At 43.7% G+C, this 8666-nt stretch overlaps 1 pseudogene; it reads left to right on the top strand.

Moving 5' to 3' along the window:
- LOC127755185 (cysteine-rich receptor-like protein kinase 15) lies at positions 1 to 3081 on the top strand (annotated as a pseudogene).
- The last annotated feature ends 5585 nt before the right edge of the window (positions 3082 to 8666 follow it).

Here is an 8666-nt window from a genome sequence, read left to right as displayed (position 1 = left end):
ATGATTCTCACCGTCCTGCTCATCCTTGGCTGCTGCTTCTTCTTCTTGCCGATGCCTATGGTCGCCGCCCAGCCCTGGATGATCTGCGGCAGCAGCTAATACACGGCGAACAGCATCTACCAATCCAACCGCGACAGCCTTCTCTCCTCATCATTCCTTGTCGTAAGCGGCGACTCCAGCAGCGGCGCCCTATTCGCCAAGGGCTCCCGCGGCGCCGCCCCGGACACCGTCTACGCCGTCGCGCTCTGCCGCGGCGACGCGAACGCCTCCGCCTGCAGCGGCTGCGTCGACGCCGCGTACGCGGCCGCGACGGCGCGGCTCTGCCCGCTCAGCAAGGACGCCGCCGTCTTCTACGACGAGTGCACCCTCCGCTTCTCCGACGAGGACATCCTCAACATGGACGCCTTCGGCCGTGTCAACACCTCGGCCGCAGTTGGCGTCGCGCCGCTCGTCCTGATGAACATCACGTCGGAGCCCATGTTATCCGGCTGGAACACCAACATCCAGGGGACAAAAAACTTCACCCAATTCTTCATCAAGACGATGAATTACATAGTAGCACAAGCTCTCTCCACGACGAAGCACTACGCTGCAATCCGCGTGGACATGGATGATGCCGATGCAAGCAACACCGGTACCCTTCCAAGGAGGCTCTTCTGCTTGGCACAATGTGCTCCAGATTTGGTTGAAGATATCTGCTACAACTGTCTGAAGAATTTCAGCGACCTGGCGACGGCCAACTTCGCCGGTCGGCAAGGGGGACGTATTCTTGCTCTCCGGTGTAATCTGAGGTATGACACGGATAAGTTCTTCGCCGGTGAGCCGACGTGGAGCTCCGGGTCGTCGTCGAATGCACTAGTTCCAAGTCCAGCACCACAGCCCGCCCCATTACTGCCAACATGGCCAAAACAAAAGAGTAAGCAAAACACGACCTTCTTTGACATCTTTGCGTAGAGACTATCTTTACTTAAGCACCTCCATCACAAAATATAACAATTTAGTATTAGATAGGAGACACACACACATATATCCTATTACTTACATTGAATCTGGATAATCCCTTTATCCAAATTCATAATCGTTGTAGTACTAGGTTGTGTCACATTCAGTTCTAATTTTGTTATATTTGAGAGTAGTAGTAATTAAAGATAAAAATTACTTTCATTATCTCCTTACCAAGCTTCCAACAAAACAAACTAACCATTTGCTCTGAATCTATAGAGCCCGTAGCAAAAGTTTTGGTCCCTGCTTTGGTAGCTCCACTACTTGCATTGTTTATCTGTATCATCGCTTTCATCATATTGAGAAGGCACATAAAAGGTCAGATATATATCTACATAAAAAAAGTTACATACATGCATGAATGCATTAAGAGCTAAATCAACTGACATTATCAAACCAATTCTACATTTATCAGGTAAGACGAACGCGGATGAAGATGAAGCACTAATTTGGGGGCTACAAGGAAGAAGTTCGGAATTCACTATTTATGACTTTTCGCAAGTATTAGAGGCCACAGATAATTTCTCAGAAGAAAATAAACTTGGGCAAGGAGGCTTTGGTCCTGTATACAAGGTACATAAGAGGAAAAATCTGACAAAAGTTATACACATAGATTATTCGTTAATTTACATATTATGCAATTCACTCTCTGCTTTGGCCGATTATATATTGGACATAATATTTGTCAAGTGCCAAAAGTCAATTGAAACTGCAAATTAATTCGTGTCAGTCATCCATCTCTTTTGCACTTGTCTCTAGGGCCGATTTCCTGATGGGGTGGAGATAGCAGTTAAGAGACTTGCTTCTCATTCAGGGCAAGGCTTGACAGAGTTCAAAAATGAAATCCAACTCATAGCTAAGCTCCAGCACACAAATCTTGTTAGGCTCTTGGGATGCTGTTACCAGGGGCAGGAGAAAATACTAATATACGAATATTTGCCAAATAAAAGCTTGGATTTCTTCATTTTTGGTATTACTTCTGGCTGTCGCGTACCGCAAATAAAAGATTGGTTCACTAACTCTAACTGCGAAATGCATATTCTTTGTTATATCTATGTTGAATTGATTTGCAGATGAAACAAGAAGAGCCTTGATAGATTGGCATAAACGCCTAGCGATAATAGATGGGATAGCACAAGGACTTTTGTATTTGCATAAGCACTCTCGGTTGCGTGTCATACACAGAGATCTCAAAGCAGGCAATATTCTCTTGGACCGTGAAATGAAACCTAAAATTGCAGATTTTGGGCTTGCAAAAATATTTAGCACGAATGATAATGAAGGAAATACAAAAAGGATCGTTGGGACATAGTAAGATTTTATTATAAATTCATTAGCTGTATATAAAACTGCCAATACTGTTGCCTCACTTCAATGTTTTGTACGTGCATCTTTTCAGTGGTTATATGGCTCCTGAGTATGCTTCTGAGGGTCCTTTTTTCAATCAAATCCGATGTATTCATCGGTGTGCTAATTCTTGAGATCGTCAGTGGCAAAAAGACATCAAGTTTTCATCGATATGGAGAATTTATTAACCTTCTTGGGCATGTAAGTTTTTTCATCATATAAATATGTAATGACTTGAGTTTCTAATCTCCCAAAAGTGGAAAGCGAATAAGATTTTAATAACATGAAAGTATTTTTTACTTACTTTGGTAGAAAGAATAACTAATGTCATGTAGATTGTTTTCATGTTTGCTATCATAAACCTTGTAGGCATGGCAGATGTGGAAAGATGAAACATGGCTTCAACTCGTAGACCCATTGTTACCCACCGATTCTCATACAATGGAGATAATGAGATGTATTAACATTGCTTTGCTTTGTGTGCAAGAGAATGCGGCCGATCGGCCCACCACGTCAGAGGTTGTTGCTATGCTAAGCAACGAGACTATGAGTCTACCTGAGCCTAAGCACCCTGCATTTTTCAACATGAGGCTGACGAACGAAGATGCGTCAACTGTTGTTGTTGCGGCATCTAGTGTTAACGGTATCACATTGTCTGCTATAGATGGCAGATAGTATTCGGTTCTCTTGCTCGAGGTCATGTGAGAACATTTTGTATTGTACATTTTTCCATTCAAGAGCTTTCTTTTCATTTCTAAAAGTATAAATCAATATAAGAACAGTACAATGGCAATGTTAGGCGTGTGTCGTGCGTAGGCAAACACAACTGCACAAGTAATGCACCAATATCACTAGGACACAACATCACATCTGTAACATATATTCTTGTCAGTTCGCTTAAAACCACACACCACCTTTTAGCACTGCACTATCGCATCTCAATTGGTACCACTACACTTCACCATGACACAAAATTGCTGGCAAATGTCTACCACTAAAAATATGAATTCATCGACAAATTACCATAGAACACAGCTCCTTTCGTCCCTATGTAACCACGCTAGCTAGCTAGCTAGCTGCAGGGATGAGAGCAAGTCTTCAAGTCCTATTAAATTATTACCATCGACGATCGTGTGCCAAATGACTGGGCGGTGTACTCAAGTCTGTGTTTATTAAAGACGATTGTCCTGTTTGTGTATATATCATCATCATCATCAGCAGCAGCAGCAGCAGCAGCAGTGATAGAAAGCAGCAAAGTGTCAAGGATAAACCTTGTACGGCGACGTACGTGTCGTTGACTCCACAAGTCTCCTGTCCAGAGTCTTCTCTGCATGCATGGCCACGGGCCACATGGTTTGCCTAGCAAACATAATTGCCCATTTGAACGATCGATCACATCTCGGCCAATTTGACTTAGCTGGCCCCGTGTTGTGGTGTTCGCGTCTATCGCATCCGGACAATATTGGAGCACCACCGCCATGAAACTGAAACAAAATTAATAATTGGACAAAGTACTTTTCAATTACATTATTCATCACTATTATCTAAACAAATTTACATATTATTCACTAGCCACTATATGGTAATAGAACATTCATTTCACTTGCAGATACTCTAACAATCTAGGGGCTAGTGACAAACTGAACCACCTATTAGCAACTCGCACCCATCCAATGAAGGCCGAGCTTGACTGTCTATAAGTGGTGGAAGATGCTTGCTACTTGTCAATGCGTAACCAAGGAGAAAAGACTTCGCACATGCATTGAGGGACGGATCCAGGATAAGATTAGAGGGGGATTCATCTCTTTTCTCCTTCGACCATTCCTTATCTTCCTCCTCTACCTTTTCTTCATGTTTCCCTCTTTTCTTCTATCAATGGAGATCCAGCGGAGTCCCCCTAGCATCCACGCTGAATCCACCCTTGCATGCACTCGTCCCTTCTAGCTAGGGTATGTTTGGTTGGTCTTATTGCCACAACCTTTGTAGCTGTGGCGGTTCTAAATAGCTATAGCTGCTTTGACCTGCCATAGTTACCGTTGCCGATCAGACCCTTAGTCATTTGGAAAATATGAAAATTAAAGAAAGAAAGAAATTAGAGCGCGTTTGAACAGAATAATTCAACGATCGATCCTTCTGGAAAAATCAAATAAGAATCCAGTACATGGATGCTTGTGGGGTGAAGCGCTTGCATAAGCTCATCATCCTCTCTATATAGCCATATATGTCTTTTTTCTTTCGCACCTAGAAGGTGTACTTTTTATCTTCTATGATCCAATGAAATAGGCAATGTTTCGTGTGCGACTGGTTAAGAAAAGAACAAATTTTAGCTATTCAATGTCTCAAGGGCTCACTAGAGTTCTACTCGCATGGTTCTCAATGCATCTCTCTAGATGGGCCTAGCTCACGAAATAGACAACTTTGGCTGCTTGCTCGCTACTCCTTCTTGAGACGGATGAGGCATCTCTAAATTTGTGCAGCTTGTAGTTGCACATAAGCCACAATAAAGTGACCTGCATATATTCAGTGACTCAACTACAAACTACACAAGGTAAGAGGATCCACTTACTCTCGAGATGGTTTTGAGTCTCTGCCTCTCTCGCCTTCGGTCCTCGATGCCTCATTCTAACTAGTCCCCGGCCCACTAAAATATAGGCCCTTACAATATGAATGGGCCATTATCTCGACTCAGTAAAACGAGGCGGGGGGTGAAGAAATACATTCATGTGAATTTAGTGGGCCGGGCAAAAACTGAGCACACCGAAGGCCTATGCATGTGGATGGGCCTGATATGGGCCCATTAGGAGGTAGTGATTTTGGCTAGACCCAAAAGGTTAGTGGGTTCTAATAATTGTGGCTAAAGTTCACATCATAACAAAATCTGCTAAGGCTGAAGCTTTTCTCCCAGGCAAATGCTAATCGGCGCGTATATGCTGCCAAAAGCAGCCCAAAGCCCAAAGCCCAAAGCCCATATAAAGTACGTGTGTTTCTTTCTTTTTCTTTTTTTCTTTTTTAGTGCAGCCACGTTTCTTTTTTTTTTCCTTTTTTCATCTCAACTTTTAAAAACTTTCAACTCAGATTTGAAAACTTTCAACTTAAAATTTAAAAACTTTCATCTCGAAATTTGAAATTTTTGAAGTCAAATTTTGAAAACTTTCAACTTTTCATCTCAAATTTTAAAAACTTTCAACTGAAATTTGAAACTTTCAACTTAAATTTGAAAACTTTCATCTCAAATTTGAAAACTTTCAACTCAAAATACAAAAACTTCTAACTTGGATTTGAAAGTTTTCAAATTGATATTTTTGAAAAACTTTCAAATCGTATTTTGAAAATTTATAAAATCAATTGTTTTTATTTTTTATTGGTAAATTACTATAGCATTCTCACTAATCACCGTGATTAATGCTAATTGTTAGGATTAGTGACGTCATTGTCGGCGGAGGCCCGTGCGCGCGAGTTAGCGTCCTCGCGCGTACGAGCGAGCTAGCCATGCCCTTTCTCCCAGCCGGACTATACGTTTCCGACATTTTCCAGCGATTCCGTGCGTATCGCGAGGTCGTTGTAATTTTCACATATAATCCGTGCAAATATGCGTGTATGAGACGCGCTTTTCTCGATCTGCTCGTGAAAATCTAATGGGTCTTACAACTTCCAAGTCTGCCGCCGGCGGCGGCGAAACCACGTTGTCGTCGGCCATCGACAGCAAGAGAGCAACGGAAACCGGGTCAGTCACCATCCAGGTCGCCGGCAAGAGCATCAACTCCTGTAAGTTTCACGTCGGAGGCCACACCTGGTACGTACGTCGCCTACTACTACCCCGACGGCGATCGCCGGGAGTTCGCCAACTCGGTATCCGTACGTCTTCCTCTACCTCGATCGGCCGGCCGCCGCCGCCGACGTCGTCACCACGGAATTCGTGTTCCGTCTACTCGACGGGAACGGCGAGATGGTCCGCATGAAAATTCCCCCATCGCCGGTGACCTTCTCCTTTGTCCATGGCTACAAACAAACGTTGGGGCTACGAAAAATTCATCAAGAGGAACAAGATGGAGAGTTGGTTGTGGTCATTTCTAAGACTAGGAGGTGAACGTTTTGGTATCAGGTCTAACATCGCCGTGGTTACAAGTGCCCGCCACTGCCGTCACGAGGCGGCGTGCATCGTCGTCGTCGTCGACGACTGTGGTGGACTGGTGGTGGTGCCACCGCCGGACTTGCACCGGCATCTCGGCGACCTCCTCGCCAGCGAATTGGTATCGGAGCAGACGTGCATTTCATTGTCAGTGGCAAGCTGTTCCGGGCACATAGGAACGTGCTCGCCGCACATAGACGGGAGCTGCAGCTCACATTTTTCAGGCTGATGACACGGATCCAAGCGTGTTCCTGACCATGCTTCAGTTCATCTACACCGATATCCTGCCTCACATTGACGAGGACGACATGACGCGAACGGCTCGGAATCTGCTTGTCGTGGCCCATAGGTATAAGATTGAGAAGCTAAAGTTGATCTGCGAGGATATGTTGCACAAATGTATCGATGGAACAATGGTAGTAAGTGGAACTACAACGATGCATGCCAAGCAGTATTAAGATTGCTTTCACTGAGCAGCCCAACTCGATCGGAAGAAGCAAAATTAGATCTGTGTTTACTTATATTTTAGCTTCACTGATGATATGTGTGGTCTAAATTTGTTGTTTGGAGTATATTTTGATCCGTTCAGTTACAAGTATCCCATTTAAATTAGGTCCATTTAAAACTAAATTTATATGCAATGCATGGGTATACGTAAGATGTAGTCAGAGTAAATTTTATAAAACCCATTTATTATGATTCAAGTAACATAATAACATTGAGATCGATTTTTACACGTGACATATAAACTAGGTATTATGTTCTTAAACTAGGTATACAGGTCATTATATCAGCGATAATCAGCTGCGGTTTGTTCTGGCAAGTCGGCTCCTTGGCCTTCAGTAGTTCAGTGTCCGAGGGAGAAACCAAAACCAAGTGGATCACGATGGGATTATCGATGAGCTTCTAGCTCTTGATTGTTTCAGCTTTGTGCTTACTGTATATTTTTACTGATATACTTTAGTAGAAAACTGTCAACTTTGACTCCGGATTTCTCAAGTTGCATGGAACTGGACAGCGTTTTGGTCTCATGGTGCTGAAATACTGAACATCTGGACAGAAAAAAAAAAACTACTAGTAACATGGACATTTAAAAAATTGCAACAGTTTCCCAGTCACAAGGCAACATGCCAATTGTAAATTGATGTTTGACTATTGGATGCAAAAGAATTAGAGATGGCGATGGCACTTTGAAGTTAGGACAAATACAATCTGTCCCTAATTCTATGAGGACTACCGTTCCATGAACAACTTTGTATTTTTTTTCCCTTTGACTAGTACAACTCATCTAGTCCGCAAGTCATAATCCTTTCATAAAAAAAAAGCAAACCTAATACGAATATGAAAAAAAGACAAACCTAGTATGAAATGTGACATATCCTAATACTAGATTTATTTTTGTGGGACGGAGAAAGTATACTACTGTGAGCGATCAGGAGCCTGCAAGTCATATCATCGAGTGCTGATGTGAAAAGTCTTATCACTACCGGTACAGGCGTGACACTTGTCAGTGTCGTCAATGGGAAAATCAATTTTCGCGGACGAAACATTTCAGCAACCAAGCACGGAAAATATTTTTGATGAGCAAAAAAGAACCTAGCAAATCCTTCGAAATCCCCCACCTCCGGATCTAAAATCCCCTAGCACCCACAATCCATTCACCAATCACAAATTCTATCATAAACCTCATAATCGTTCAACAAATTCATTCACAAACTTCATAATCCATTCATAAGTCACAAATTCATCACAAAAAGAGAAATCAGAGAGAGGAGCACGAAAAATTCCATCACCGAAGACAAGTAGAAGGGAGAGGAAGGGAAGACAGGAGCGGAGCTAGATCTGGAGACCTCAGTCGCTTCCCCAATGCCCCACCGTGGTCATCGTCCTCCGTCACTCTCGTGGCTGCTATCGTCGAATCCACGCCCGCAAGCCTCGCCACGCACTAGATCTGTCGTCCGTAAGCCTCACTACCACCGGATCTACCACCCGCGTGCCTCCCACCAGCCTCGACTATTGCTGGATTTGCCGCTCACGTGTCTTCTGCCACCGGATATGCCTCCCACGCACCTTCCGTCGCCGTCGCAGTTGCCGTGGCCATCACTGAGAGCACCTAGGCTGAGGTAGAGGATGGATGGAGTAGGGAGGGGGACGGAGGGATGAGAGGTAAGGGAGAGTATAACGAGAC

This window comes from Oryza glaberrima, chromosome 11 (assembly GCF_000147395.1).
Source record: "Oryza glaberrima chromosome 11, OglaRS2, whole genome shotgun sequence".
NCBI classification, from domain to species: Eukaryota; Viridiplantae; Streptophyta; class Magnoliopsida; order Poales; family Poaceae; genus Oryza; species Oryza glaberrima.
The sequence above is the reverse complement of the archived record's forward strand: the minus strand, read 5'-3'. Positions and strand labels throughout refer to the sequence as shown.